This window comes from Silene latifolia, chromosome 2 (assembly GCF_048544455.1).
Source record: "Silene latifolia isolate original U9 population chromosome 2, ASM4854445v1, whole genome shotgun sequence".
NCBI lineage: Eukaryota > Viridiplantae > Streptophyta > Magnoliopsida > Caryophyllales > Caryophyllaceae > Silene > Silene latifolia.
Genome location: NC_133527.1, coordinates 28,948,009 through 28,963,981, shown reverse-complemented (window position 1 = coordinate 28,963,981; position 15,973 = coordinate 28,948,009). Strand labels below are relative to the sequence as shown.

Sequence of the window (15,973 nt, the reverse complement as noted above, 5' to 3'; positions counted from 1 at the left end):
CAGCCCAACTTGCCTCATCAGTCTTTCCGGAAAGATGCATACCATAAACTCCAATCCCGGAATGCGCACGGACCTAGTGGGATCCAAAGAAGATACTCCAAAGGATGACTTGAGGCGCCACCACGGTACAACCCACCTAATCAACGGACCATCATCATTCTTCAGCTTGTTCTTCCAATAGTCACAGACCCGGGTAAAGTCCACCATGTACAACCGCGCCCTCATCGCAATCGAACGAGCATGATAGGAAAGTGCATGAACTGAGGGCTCGATCAATCGGAGCCGTTCCATAAGCCAAACCTACCAAGAGCAGGCATTAGACATCAAAAAAAAAAAAAAAAAAAAAAACCGAAAACAAGAAAAAACAAAGGATGTCTTTTACCTGCAAAATGACGGGACTACCCAAGAACGGCAAATCGCGGTTGGATTTCCTATTATCCAAACCCAAAATAATCTCCCCTAAGCATAAGCAAGCTGGGCTCCTGCGCAGCTCCATTTGCTCAATAAGACCCAAAAGACGGGGATCACCTCTCAAATCTTCATCAACGTGTCCTTGGAAGACATACACGTGCAGCAAACAAAAAGCCAAATGCCCTCCTCCTGGCAACATGAGAAACAGTAGGGTCGGCCCTGTTGATGAATCGGTCTACAAAGTCCAACATTCGCACGCCTTTCGGGGTAACTAAACGATCCACCTCAAGTCTGGTTAGTCCAAGCAAGTCTCTGAATTTGCTCTTATACCCCTGTGAAGTAGAAGGGATGGCAGGTAAATGTTCGGGGTCCCACCCACCAATAGCAGCAATCTCTTCAGGAAACGGGCAAATATCACCTCCCGGGAACGCGAAAACATGATAATTCGGGTCCCAATAGTCAAGGCAAGCATCCAGGAACGGTTTTACAACCTTAATGAGTTTCAAGCTCAACAAAGACCCAAGGTTATAAGCACCCATGTCATGCTTCTCCATATTTGAAAATTCATTGGTCCATTTCTTCAAGCGGATCTCCAAAGTATTCATGATGACAATTTTCTTTTTGAAGATTTATTTTGAGAGTTTTATGTGAATAGACGAAGAAGAGACGAAAGATTTATGTGAATTAAAGCTCCGTCGACGCTTCTATTTATACTAATTGCTGTTTCCAAAAATCCGCCAGAACGGACCAGGTGGGAACAAAGCAATACCTGCTACACCTCTTCAAAGGGACGCAGCTCATGCTGCGCCTCTTCCCCAGTCTCACTTCTGTGATTTCCGCGTTGGATCTTTCCTAATTCTATAACGCATAATTTCCTATTCCTGCGGGGTTTTATTTTGGTAAATACGAGAAGTTTACCATGTTTCAGGCTTCCTAGATTCGCGGGCACGCATTTCAAGGCAACATCGACATTTCTGCCATTATATCACATTCGCATATTTCATTTTAAACATAATTTTCACTTTAATTTTAGCTTGTGTATATTAATTTCTATTATTTAATTTCATTTTCTAAACTTATAGATTTCTCTTTTTTATTTTTTTTAGGGGGTAACCCTCCCTACCGTCCGGTCATTTCCGGCAAATTTTTTGCACTTTTGTGATCTTTTGAGTCTCATTTTGCGCTAATTAAGGCCATATGTATATAAAATGTATGTTTTGCGTGATTTCTATGTAAATTTCGGCAGCATGACGGCGTAAATCGTTGTCTACCAAACCTGTTCAAGAACTAACCTACAGATACAAGCAACACAACCCAGCAGCAAAGGCACTCAAGCCGTCATATATACACCAAACAGAACAAAGGTACAAGCAAACTGGGGGCTTGCGCCCCGAATAAAGTCCAAAAGACCAAGCAAACTGGGGGCTTGCGCCCCAATCAAAGTCCAAAAATGTTCAAAATCAGATGTCCAAATGTACAAGTCTACAAAACTACACAAGACTACTGCTGGGCGCCCTCTAACTCGGCAACTCTCGCCACAAGAGCAGCGATTTCGGCATCCCGAACCTCGAGCTCCCTCAACACGCGAGCGGTCTCCTCCCGAGACTGGGTCAACTCTCGCTCCAGCTCGCGATCACCCTGTAAACAGCAACAAATTGGCTCATGTCAATCAATTCAAGCAAAATAAAAATCATCAAAAAGAGAAAAATAGGCGTAAGGTTTATACCTGGCGACCTCGACCACCGACGAGTACCTCAATGGCAGTAGCTCGCAGCCGGTTGGTCACCCTCCATAGTGCCATGAATCGGGACGGCGCGACCTGCATTATCAAAAGAAATTCTCAAAATTGAAAACTCAATCAAATGTGTTCCTACACGAAAGTTATACAAGTTAGAGGCTCACCCTCCGAATCAGATGTTGCCAGTCGCCTAAGCCAGCATCCGTCACAGCTACGTCAAAGTCACGCAGCTCGGAGATCGTCGTCCTCCCGGTCGCGTCAGTGTACTCGAGGGTCTCGGGGTACTCTGGGGGCTCGATGCCCGCCGTCTCGACCTCCTACAAGGACAAATAGCTCTCGTTAATCGATGATCTTTCATCGCAATTCTCAAAATCAAATCAGGAAAGAAACAAAAGATACTCACCACTACCGGCCAGTACGCCAACCTCCCGTAAAGGAACGCCGAGTAGTCCTCGCCAAGGAGAAGAAGGTCGTCGCCACTGGCACCAGCCAAGTCCGCCTCCCTCTCAGCCTCAGAAGGCTCCCTAAACATCGTCCTGGGAGGATCGACGGGAACCGTCAACGCGTCCCGAGAGCACTGATGAGCCAACCGCTCGCCCAAGTACCACACAGGACCCATCGACGTCCTCAACAGCAGCCGACTCGGGCTCCAAGGTCGAAGGACCTCAGCGACAAAAGGAGACGCTCCAGCGTACTCCGCCCAAGGTCTGGGCACCCACTGTGACAAGATAAGGCAAATATCATACCTACGATCAAGTAAAGGCAAAGTATAAGAAGTATAAATAAATACGAATGGGATACTCACGCTGCTCAGCTGAAGGGCGTTCACGTCCCGCTGGTAGACGTTGTGAGAAGAACGCTTGCTCTTCGTCCGGCACATCACCCAATCCCTCACCACGGGATAGGCCCTCTCCAGCGGCTCCGTCCTCTTGGGCGCGAGACTCGGGAAGTAAGAGTACACCCACGCCTGTAAAACAAAATAATCAGCAACGATCTTTCGTGATTTGATAAAGAAAGGAATTTACTTTGGTCTAAAGGTTCATACCTCCAACAGAGCCTGTGTCCGACAAAGACACCGGAGAAGTCCCCTTCTCCATCAACTCCGGACGAACCATGGCCCTCATGAAGAAGCGGATAAGGACCGCAAAACCAAGCGATGACCCGGTCCCGCCCCTAAGGAACTCGTGTCAAAAAGAAAAGGAAGAAGCTTCGTCGTGACCTCTCGCCCTTGTCTCCGAGATAAATCGAAGACAGAAACCACCAAAGCCACGAGACGAGCCCTCTCGCTCACCAGGGAGGAGGAGCTGTCTCCCTCCCGTCAATCGTCACCAGCGCCGGGGTCTTCCCCGCAAAGTAGTCTCGAACGTAAGAACTGGGTACCAAACCCGGCACTGTAACAGCCTTCGGCGACAAGTTCCAGCCAATCAACCTCCTCGCCTCGGCCGAGTCCGCCCTCATGGCAGTCTCCGGCCACACCATATCCTCGGTCCCACACGGCAGACCATAAATCATGCCGTAATCCTCAAAAGTAACTCCCACCTCACCAAAAGGCATGTGAAACGTGGAAGTCGTATCCCAGAATCGATCCAAGAAAGAACGGACCATGCTAAGGTTAGCCCGCAACTTCCTCTTCATGATATCCCTCCAGACCTGAACCAGAGGACCGAACGCTCCACGCTCGATCATGGCCCTCTCCTCCACCGACAGCCGCTCGTAGTGCTCCATCGCCGTCATGTAACCCGAGAACGACCTGATGTTCCCGGCCTCCTATTATGATTTGAAACAAAAGCTATCTTTAGTTTTGAATGAAATTTGAAAGAAAATTTGGACAAAGAATGAAAGAGGATGGGTATTGAGTTAGTGAATTCCTATTTACCAAGCTCTTCACCGTCCTGTAGGACAGGTGACCCTCTGCAGCCCACACAAGGTGCCTACTCTCCCAGGTCTCAGCCCACGCAGGAGCTCCCCTCAGCTGACGACCTCCTCGCCCGACGTTGGCTCGTCTCGGAACCTCCTCCTCCTCGACGGCCTCCTCCTCGTGAAACTCAGCAGCCATCACCGCAGCGGTGAAGGCCTGCTCTAAAGCCTTCTCAACAGCAGCGGTGTCTATCTCCATGGGAGCCCTCCCAGAAGTAGAAGCCTCATCACCTACAACGTTAAAGCAAATTCAGGCCGCGTCACACGACGACAAGCCTTTGTTAAAGAGTTTTCGAGCCTTCAAGGCCCTGAAATCGCTCTTTCCTTGCCACCTTTGGCCACGTTCCCACCAACCCGATCGCTCATGTGATAAATTGGGTCAAGTCAAGTCCAGTTCGAAGCCTAGTTCCAGGTTCGAGTCGAAAATTCGGCAGCATTTCGCTATAACGACGATTATGCCCTAGAAAAGTGTCCTGAAAAAGTTGTCACAAACCAAAATTCCGAGATGGTAGGAAGTTTACCCATCATTCAAGGATCCCGAATATTAAATTTCATCGCAAATGGGCAACCCTAAGGCTATTTTCGAAGCAATTTACGGTTTAGCTGTAAAACCGTATCAAACTTTCACTCAAAGGCTCAACACTTGATGAAAATTCGAAACAAATACATGGTTATGTTCCTAACATCACCTACTATCCATTTCTAACATCAATTTGGCAAGGCAAATCCATTTGGGGGAAAAGCCCCAAATTTTCGATCAAAAGGGTCGAAAACCCTAAAGTTCGCGGCTCAAAATTCAACAAATGCAGAAGATTAATGCAAGATTAAGACACATACCTCGATTAGTCATGTTTAAAACATGCTTTTGAATCAAACCTTGGCGGAAATGGTGAAGAAATGAGTGATTTGTGTTTTGAATAAGAATGAACACATATCCCTCTGATTTTCGCGTTTTTTACGCAGGAAAGCCAAATTGAGGAAAAGACGCAGCAGGCGCTGCGCCTCTTCCTTTTGTTCTCTCCATACGGATTTTCAAAAATTCGTTATAAGTTCGTTATTTGTGGGCCCATCTTTGGTGCGCCTCTTCCCCGATGCTATTTTACTCTTTTGGTCCGATCGACGATTTTCTTTCGTTCCGGCTCGCATTTCCCCAGCGCAGCAGTATTTTGCAGTATTGCTCACTCAAGATTTCTTCCATGACGATCAAGATGTTCCTAGTCGTCAAAATATCTGTCCCCAGCGCAGCAGTATTTTGCAGTATTGCTCAATCAAGATTTCTTCCATGACGATCAAGATGTTCCTAATCCAACAAGAGTTCACTTGAGACCGACGCAAGCAGATTCCCCAGCAGTTTCTACCGACGTCCTCCTACCCCCACTATATTTTGTGTTTCCCCGCGGAGTGCGACAAGGTGTCGTTCTCCAGAAGTTCCTATACCCAAACCTTAGCTATCCTTAAGTTGACCTTACTGTTTGACCTCCTTTCCGCCGATGCTTTCCTTTAGGGTCCCCACACCCTAGCACAATCCTTATATACCCTTTAGGTCTTACCCTTAGCTCCCATGCTCAAACTTTAGCTCCTACGCAACTCCGGAAGCATCTCGAGAAAGAAGTCTCAGGTATGGTCTCTTCTTATGGCTGGCGAGCCTCCTTACGTAGTCTAATGGACTTTAAACGACCCTCCCCGATAGTCGACAGACTCTAAAATATTCCCGACGACAGGTCCTTGGCTCGGACCCCTCGAGCCGCCTCGCGTCGCCATAGTCGTCAGGTTGTAATCTTCGATTGACCTGATGTCTATACTTTGACTTTCGACTTGTCCAAGCCTCAGTCAAAGTGGGGGCTCTGTAGATACCTTATTTCTGCACCTCCCGCAAACCACCCGGTGATGATTGGGCCGCATGTTTGATGCGCGGAACGATTTGTGACAGTTCGTAAGATTATCGTCAAATGATTGCTCAAATATTAAATGTCTACCTCACGGTTGTCATCTACGTACCGATACGGTCGTTTTGGCAGTAATTAGAGTACATTCGGAGTCCGGGTCAAAAACCGTCTCCATTTCCCGATAAATCGTTAAATCCCGAGTCGAATGTTCTGAATGTTCCTGATATTTCTATTCCATATTTCATAAATTTTATCTTTTGGCAAATAATATCCCGTAATATTCATATAAGATATTAAGGAAGTCGAATTATTTCCGTCCTACCATAACTCAAACGCGAAATCTTTCTTCAAAGAGGAAACCTTCGGGAACAGACGCGGCGGCGCTGCGCCTCTTCCAAGAGACGCAGTGGGCTCGCTGCGCCTCTTCCCGTGCCCTTTTCTCGCATGTTTCACGTATCTTTTTCATATCTTTCCGAGATTCACTTCCAAAGAGTCTCCGAAACCCTAATTCCTTCACGTGATTAGTATAAATAGGAGCCTTCGCTCCTCATATTTCTCACGCGAGTGTCCGCCCTTCTCTTCTCCCTTTGCATTCTAGACTTTGTTCTTACTTATTGGCGCCTACGTGCTTGAACTTTCGACCACGTAAGCTCGGATCTTTCCGGGTACCAGCCTCTCCGTTGCATGACCGACCAATTTGACCAACTACTCTTAATCAACTTAATCAATCAATCGTTTTCCTCTTACGAGGGCACTCTCTTTGCATTCGCGTTGAGCATTCACTAATCGATATCTTAGTCCTTCTCGTTTCGTCAACATGTAAGTCTGAGGGTGTATAATCCTTATTTATTTACTGTATTTTACTTTTCGTATCATCACTTGTAAGGTTTATGTCGAAAATACCGTTAAAATTGATTTCTAAAACCCTTTGTTAAAATCTGTTTTTGCGGATTTCCAGTAGATAACCATCGAGAAAGGACGCAGCAACTGCTGCGCCTCTTCGAAGGAGCGCAGTTCCTGCTGCGCCTCTTCGTGAGGCTGCCGCAGTTCCTGCTTCCTTTCTTCTTCGTTTGTCCTCTGTAATCCGTGTTCAAAATCTTTCTTTTGCTTGTTCGTCTGTTAATTCTTTGTCTTAACATATTAATAATTCACATGTATTATAATCATCGTCATTCACATGTTTAGTTTGTCATAAATCCGACTTAAATCCCTTATAATCCATATTTGCGGGTTTTCGTCATTGAATTCAATTCCGGATTGTAGAGATTCAATTTGTTCATATTGAGTTTCTGGAATTCGTCTTTGATATAGCTTTCGTCTGTTTACTCGTATATTCATCGTATGTTCGTCAATAATCCGTTGTATCTAATGTAGTTAATCATTTAATTCGTAGGACTCATTAATATTTTTCACTTCTATCATTATTCCGTCATGTAACTAATCCGTTTGCATCCGTCTCATTCATGTTTTACTGTTTTCATGACCTATTCATGTGTAAAATAACCTGTTAATCACTTTCATCCGAGTAAATAATTGAATCCATCATTAAAATCACCAATCGACATTAACGGCTTGCAATTACGGCTTCACAGCCAGCACTGAGCCAAGGAACAGACGCAGCGTCTGCTGCGCCTATTCCAAAGGACGCAGCTCTACTGCGCCTGTTCCTGGTTGAGTTCTGTCCCTGAACTCCGTTTCTGCCTTGACATAGTTTATTTAGCTTACGTATTAATTAACTATTATTCGTATTATCGCCTTCTGACTTGTTCGTTAATTCTTTTGATTCATTCTTTTATTCCTTTTTCTCAAATTATCCGTTTTAAAGGTATTTTCGACATAAATCGCCCATCCGTTGTAATTAATGTAATTTTCATTATTGTTATTTATAATTATTGTATTTCTTTTATCATTTGTATGTTTTCACATGTAATCAACATCAAATCCTACTTCGACCCCAATTGTATGCTAATTATGTGTTTACCGACTTAGTTAAATCTTCACATGTTAGGATTAAAACTTGGATGTTGCATTGCATGCATATAGCCGACGATACATCGAGTATAGACAACTTCCCTAATCATTAGTAGAGGCCGCTATCGAGGCGGGCGGGATTAGGTGTTCGATCAAAAGAGCTTCCTAATACGTACCCTCACCCCTTACTCCAGATCTCCGTGAGCACCCGTGTTCATTGGCATCCACGAGAGTCATTCTAGACATAGAATGCTAAGGGTAACGATTGCTTAGTATTCATGTCTCTACTTTGTGTCTTGACATGACGCGAGGTACTCGAACGGTTCCAATTTCCCATAAAAATTGGTGGCGACTCCATACAAAATGCAAACGCTTGTTTTGCTTCTCACCAAGCGCCCCCGTGGGCGGCCCGCTGTCCACACTCTTCCTTCCCCAAACCAGCTCCTGCAGTATCAGAAACAGACAAATCTTCCTCCAATTTGCTCCCAATCTGGGGCGGAGGTGTCACAACAAGAGTAGAAACAGAGACAGGCATATCAGGAAGTATAAAATAAGATTTCTTTTCAGAAACCGTATTACAAGTTACAGGCCACATGGGGTCTTTCTTCTTAGCAGGTTGGGCAAAAACAATGGAATGCTTCTCTACTTTAAAGGTCAAAGTACCCGAACCAACATCTATGACTGCACCAGCAGTGTGCAGGAATGGTCTGCCCAAAATAATAGGAATGTGGGCATCTTTGGGCATATCAAGCACCATGAAGTCAACAGGGAAGACGAACTTCCCTATTTGCACGGGGATGTCTTCCAAGACTCATATCGGCTGGACCGCAGATCGGTCAGCCATCTGTACTGTCATGTCTGTGACTGCAAACCTAGTTAATTTTAGCTTCCTAGCAAGACTCAAGGGCATCACGCTAATACTGGCTCCTAGGTCACATAAGGCTTTCTCAATAGGAAAAGTGTCAATATTACACGGAACAGAAAAACTTCCCGGGTCCTCTAGCTTAAGGGGTGCAGTATGAGACAAATAAGAGCATGACTCTTTAGTTAATGTGACAGTGTGCACAGTTTCAAGTGACTTTTTCTTAGACAAAAGTTGTTTCATGAATTTAGTATAAGCATGCACTTGATTGACTAACTCAAGGAAAGGAACTTGTACATTCAAGCTACGAATAACTTTTTCAAATTTATTGAAAGATACATGTTCCTTCGTCGGCACTAGTCTCTCCGGATAGGGGGTTATAAGAAGTAGCTTAGCCCTCTCCTCTAAATCTCGCATGCCGGCATCCGTGGACTTAGGCTGAAAGTCCACCACCTTCTCTTTGTTGAAGCTTGAACCCTCTACAGACCGTCTCAAATGAGAACCGTTGATCGACATTGGGTCGTATTTCGGAACCGGCACTGACCCATCAGCACTCGGGTCTTGCCCCAATATTTTCGAGACTGTCGTACCCCGAAACAAGTGATCCCTCAAGTTATCGGGCATCAGAGGACGAAATTGTGCATTATCAGCAGCGGACTCAGTCGATCGACCAGTGATGTTAGTCGATCGACTGACTTGTACAGGAACAGTGGCTTCTGGTTGTCGCACTTCAGTCGATCGACCGGGTATGTCAGTCGATCGACTGATATACCTGGTAGACGCCTTTTTCTTTCCTTTGTTCGTTCTAGCCTTGTTTTGACTCGGTTCCGGCTTATCATTTGCAGGGGCATCCTCAACCATAGCGGGCCCCTCCAGGGTAGACCCGCTCCTCAAAGTAATGGCATTTAGGGTCTCCTTCTGGTCAGTTTGAGTCGGTAAGTGTCCCGGAGCTCGAGTGGTATTCTTGCTAGCCAATTGAGCAATTTGGCTCTCTAGCATCTTCATCCCGGCCTCTCTAGCTTGGGACTCCTTCAGAAATAAATTCTTTAACTCGGTAAATTCAGAATTTTGGGATTGTTGCTGCTGCGGCACATACGGAGGCTTTTGATAAGGCTGCTTATGTGGAGGCACATAGGGTTGCTGCTGCTGCTGCTGTGGAGGTTGAGTCGGATTCAAAACATTTTGGCTACTCCACCTGAAGTTGGGGTGGACATTCGGCTCATAGTACGTGTTTGTCTGCCTATAATGTTGAAAGGCAGCACAAGACTCGAAGGGACTAGGACAATTTTCTGAAACATGTCCCTCAGCTCCACATCTTCTACAGATGAAAGGACCGTCTGAAACAGCATTAACATGGTACATCCCTCCTTTTGAAGCTCCTCCCAACTCATATTTGTCAAACCTCACCGTGAGAGCCTCTAATGCAGCTACTGAAGAAGATTCAGCAGCTCTCCTTTGATTCCCTCTGGAATTCCCATATTCAGCCTTATGAGTGGCCAAATCATCAATGATCGTCCACCCCTTAGTCTCTCCCATATTCTCAGCAAATCGACCATTGGCTGCAGCATCCAAAATAGCCCTCTGATCGTCATACAGCCCGTTATAGAACTGATTGCACAAGCTCCATTTTTCGAACCCATGGTGTGGTATGGTTCGCACCAGCTTCTTGAAACGGACCCATGCTTCATGAAAGTTCTCATCAGGTCCCTGTTTGAAGCTCGTGATCTGAGCTCTAATGGCATTCGTCTTTGATGTGGAAAAGTATTTCTTGTAGAATGCCAAGGCCAAAGAATTCCAGTCGGTGATCCCATAAGCATCTCGATCCAGATCTCTGTACCACTCCCTAGCAGCATCGCGGAGTGAGAATATAAACATAGTTTCCTTTATCTGGTCCTGGGTCACACCGGCCGGCGGAGGTATAGAGCAGCAATAATCGATAAAAATCTCCATATGCTTGGCTGCATCTTCATTTGCAACTCCCCCGAACTGGTTTCTCTCAACCAAGTTAATATAGGAAGGCTTTGGTTCGAATTTTCTTGCCTCCCCTGGTAGTTCGAATCCTTTGTAGAGATTCGCAGCTGTCGGCTCTGAATGACTTGCTATAGTTGCTTCTTCAGCCATGACTGAAATTTCTGGAGAAGTGACTGTCTCAGCTGAAGAAATAGAAGCAGGAGATGTAGGTGGATCTTCCTCGAACAGCTCGTTCTCATAAAAGCTTGACAGAGTACTCAGCTCTTCCTCTGTCGGTAATACCCTTTGTGATCGTCTCAACTCACGCAAGGATTTCTCAATCTCAGGATCAAACGGTAATAGTTCACCACTCTGTGACCTGCGCATAAGAAGAAACTACAAAAAGAATATAAGAAAAGTTTAAGGAACGGATGTCCCTTAAACTAAGAAAGACTAAAAATAAAACAACTAAAAATTAGAACAATCGCCTCCCCGGCAACGGCGCCAAAATTTGATACCCGTCGTGAGGTGTCAAAAATAAATTTATAATCTCCAACTACAACTATAGCTAGCGGCAGTTGGGTCGAACCACAGAGAGGCAGACGTAATTTCTAGTTGTTTAATTTCGGTCTAAGGTAACAATAAGATGGGGGTTTGATTGGATTTGGTCTATAGCTAATAGCAATAAAAGAAATGTAAACTAATGAAATATATGAAATCAAATATAAAAAGAGGTACTAGGATGGTCGGTTCACTATAGTTTCAAGCGGCAAAGATACTAAACAGTCTAAATCAAACACATGAGGCGGAAATAAAGAGGTCCTCTCGGTCCACTCTTAACAAATAGCATCTTTCGATCTCGCTATAGGTCCCTAATATCACTAATACTAACTTTCGTCCTGAAAAGTGACTAACGGTCTAAACTTTAATTACCTATCTTTCGATCTCAGCATAGTTTAGTCATTTTAATTGGTGATCTAACAACTGTCCCTATCTTTCGATCTAATGGGTCAGTCATATATTAGGCATTTAACTAGTCGTGTGCACTCGATTCGTCAAATACAACATTTAAATCAATTAAAACGAAGGTAGACCTCACGTGGTCAGTCGATCGACCAAGCATGTCAGTCGATCGACTGACACGCGATTCAGGCCGGGTTCATTCTATTGCCGCCTACACTATAAATCCCCTACATCCTAGCACGAATAAATTAGCTACTCATACTAAGAACGATAACGATAATAAAATTAATGAAATTAACTACTGAATTCATGCTTGAATTAATGAAACAAAAGGCTAGCATAAAGCGATGAATATGGCTTCGGGAAACTAATTAACAATTCTATACTATCAATGCAATAAAGATGAACTGGAATAAGAGTAAGTGAATACCGAAATTGCAGAAGGATTGTAACGGAATGATTGAAAGCACAACGAAAATCCAATGCGAAATAGTTTCCCAAACCCTAATTATTTGCTAAAACTAAACTGAATGTAAAACTAGGTAAATTTCTGAATGAATATCTCCGTAAACTAGGTTACGTTATATAGCAAATATACGTAACACTTATTATCAAAACCTAAACACAATGGGCTTGCGTTTCCTCGATCTTTTAATTCCCGTCTGATTAGCGGTGTGGTCGATCGACTAAGCATGGCAGTCGATCGACTGAGTGGCGGTATACAGTAGCTTCTGGAACCCGCAAGTTGGTCGATCGACTGAGAGTACGGGTCGATCGACTGCTTTAGCTGGTAATCCGCTTTTAACTTCTCGTGGATTTGTCTTTTGGGCCTCGAAATGCGCACCAAGCTCGTTCCTTTAGTGAATACTTTACGTCAAATGCAATGCAGGATACTCGGGGACGGATTTAGCTTGATTTCCGTTGAATTCTTCACATTTCTGCAATAATGTACAAAAAATACGAAAGTAGACGGAAATAGGGGAAATAGTAGCTTAAACTACACAAATGAGCTCTGAAATGCGTGTAAAATAGGGTGTAAAACATCATATAAAAGACACGCATCAATAACTATGAACTATATTTCACCTCATTAATTGACTTCTTTTACATTAGTATTATGTACTAATAAGGAGTAAGTAGTTATACAACAAGTAATAAGTAGTTTATGTATCAGACAAACTACTAGCAAAACTATGTGAAATGATCAAGTAAAAAAATGTATTGATCTCTTAGTTTATATCCCATCCTTCCCTTTTGAAGAACTATGACTACCTGTAACAAAAGTTTCTACTTCATCTATCACAATTTAATTATATCCTGCAGAGTGTGGATGAGATTGTAGAGAAGTCACTGCAAAGTGCTAATTACTCGACTAAATGTGACGTTCGTCAGTCAAGTTCAGGTATGGTTTTCAGGCATGGTTGACTAAAGTTAAGATATTTTGAGTGTAGTAAGTATCTTTTAGTGCTTTCTCATTGTATTTTTTTTCCGTTTCCTTGTTCTGTCTTTGTCACTGTGTTGTAATTACATTGTATAAGAATAAGTCGTTGCAATGGTTTTCAGGCATGGTTGACAAAAGATGTAAGGCATATTGTTGGCAGGATGTACAGAATTAGTAGGCACCATGAAAAGAAAAAACGAGGAAGAAAAATGGAGCAACAACTCCGCCTATGCGACAAGAGTTAGACTGTCACAACTTCACTCCTTGCCCGACCTCATTGAGGATCCACTTGGTGCGTTGAGGATCTGTTTAGTGGTAGCGGCGGTGGTACAAGTAGGGTAGAGAACTAGAGATTGCAACACACTACGTAAGTGTTAGTTTGAACTAAACATTGAACTGTTTGATTTGTAAATTTCAAGCGTGGGATTGATTAGATTGTTTGAATTGGCGGATAACCAAAGTGTTGGAATGTAAACATTACTTCTTTTTAATTATAGAAGTTTTTCTTTTGAGATCCGATTGTATCTTCGGTGCAGAAGCTTCTCTTTTTTGCGGTGGTTGCCTTTAGTGGCCTCCCGTGATTCCGTTAATAATATGGTATTTGGTGTATGTGCAAGTTATAGATATAGTTTAAATAAATGGATAAGGTAAAAAAAAAAAGAACTAATGCTTCAAAAATCCCGATTTTGGGACCGCATAATCCATTTTGCGACCGCTGAAAATTTGGGACCGACTTTAAATTTTGTGACCATATAAGGCGGTCTTAAATTTGCGACCGCTATAAATCAGTTTCAAAGAACGAAATTTGTTACCAGATAATGGGACCGACCATAGGCGGTCGCAAATGTAAAAAAGCGGTCTCAAAAACGCTTTTGAGACCGCCTTTTGAACGTTTGAGACCACTTATGGCGGTCTCAAAATCGCGTTTTTCTTGTAGTATACGTTTGTTTTGGTTGATTGGTTTGAGTTAAAGTAAAAACATCAATAAAAAGAAAATGTCTAGGGAGGTCGGGTCACACATGCTAATTATGTAAATTCTCATGTCAAGTTAGCAAGTTGATTATACGATAAATGTTTAGGCTTAAAGACACTCACCTTACGATATTAGTGTCAACCATAAACCGGGTCCTAGAGAAACTCTCGTCCATGACTAGGTCGTCCTAATACACATGCTTAGTCTAATTCAATTCCATGTCTCTCGACTTTTAGAATGAATGAACAAACTTAATCAACGATTACAGCCAATAATCAAAGATTAAACATTAAGGTGCAAACATGTGATAGAAACAATTAGACAATATAAACTTAACCTTACCATGTTACAAAGAAACAAAATGTTTAGAGAGAGAGAGAGAGAGAGAGAGAGAGAGAGAAAGTGCCGCCATTATTAGGGTTTCACAAAATGACTAAGAAATCTGCAATTCCTATCTCTAAACCAAGACTAATTGGTACTAGATCTACTACCTCTATTGCTATACAATCAGAGAAGACAAAAATTTTTGGGAAACCTAATGACAATGAAGGCCAAAAATGCAAAAATATTCATGAGGTGACTGGTATTCCTCCACTTGTCTTGGATGATGTAGTAGTAGAGGACTGTGAAGAGAACTCTGCTTCAAATGATGATATAACACAAGATGATGCCTGGTATCAAGTCCATGGAAAGAAAATTATCCAAATAATTGATGAGGACCCTGATGAATTGCTCCAACTGACTGATGAGGACGTTCAATCAGAACTTGATTATTGGCAACAGGCTGTCGTGGGATTTGTTGTTGGTGCTAATCCACCATGGTAGGTCTTATAGGCCTTCCTGAAACGAATTTGGAGTAAGTATGTTATTGATAAAATTTTCTTTTTACCAAATGGTATCTTCTTAGCAAGATTCCAAACAGAGGAGATGAAAAATGCACTCCTAAGGAGTGGACACTTCCTTTTTGACAATAAACCCCTCATCCTCAAGGCTTGGCAACCAGATATTGAATTCACTAAGGAAAACATTAAATCTGTTCCTGCTTGGATCATAATGCAAAAGTTGCCTCTAAAGTTTTGGGGTAAGAATCTCCCTAAATTAGCCTCACTTGTAGGTACTTATGTCAAAAGTGATGATGCTACTGAACAAAAAACTAGGCTTGGTTTTGCTAGGGTCATGGTGGAATTTAAGTTAGGACAGAATTTCCCTAACTCAATTAAGTTTCTGGATGAGAAAAAAATCTGATCACTATAAACATTGAATATGAATGGAAGCCAAGTTTGTGTTCTAAATGCAAGCAACTGGGTCATGAAAAAGAAACGGGCAGGAGAGTAAAGAACAAGGCTAAAACTATTGTACCTCAGAAAGTGTGGAGACATGTCAAGGCTTCAACTTCCAGTGTCCAGCAGCCTGCTATTCAGATGCCACCAACTACAAGTACTCCACAAGCTACTCTTCAGGTGTCACAGCCTGCTGCAAGTAAGAATGGTGAGAAAGAAAGTGAATGTACTCCTAACAATAGTCCTAAAATTAATACAAGTGGGACTTTGTCCCCAATTAGGATTCTGAAGGCCACTAAACAAGGTCCTGAAGAGGGCAGCAGGAAACTTTTGGTTACCCCTTCTCTGATGGAGGATTTACAAGGGGCATCCTCTCCAAAACAGGGCATTGGTACAAATGGTAATGAGTATCCACAACCAGATAAATGATTAAGTTTGGTTTCTGGAACGTAAGAGGTTTGAATAAAGAAGGCAAGCAAGTAGCTGTAAATACTTTCCTTCATAATAATAATGTAGCGTTGTTTGGTCTTTTAGAGACTAAAATAAAGTCTAATAATTTTCATAGCATAGCTAGTAATATT

General features: G+C 43.1%; 1 long non-coding RNA gene and 1 other non-coding gene across 2 annotated transcripts in view; both read left to right on the top strand.

Moving 5' to 3' along the window:
* Positions 1 to 13,655, top strand: part of LOC141629080 (uncharacterized) — a 29,636-nt gene extending 15,981 nt beyond the window's left edge. The window contains exon 2 of the long non-coding RNA XR_012537223.1: positions 13,022 to 13,655. This is a non-coding gene — a long non-coding RNA (uncharacterized LOC141629080). The remainder of the gene's footprint in view (positions 1 to 13,021) is intronic.
* On the top strand, positions 10,419 to 10,525 carry LOC141645150 (small nucleolar RNA R71). Its single transcript, XR_012544737.1, has one exon. It is a non-coding gene; the product is annotated as a small nucleolar RNA R71 (small nucleolar RNA).
* Positions 13,656 to 15,973: the final 2,318 nt, after the last annotated feature.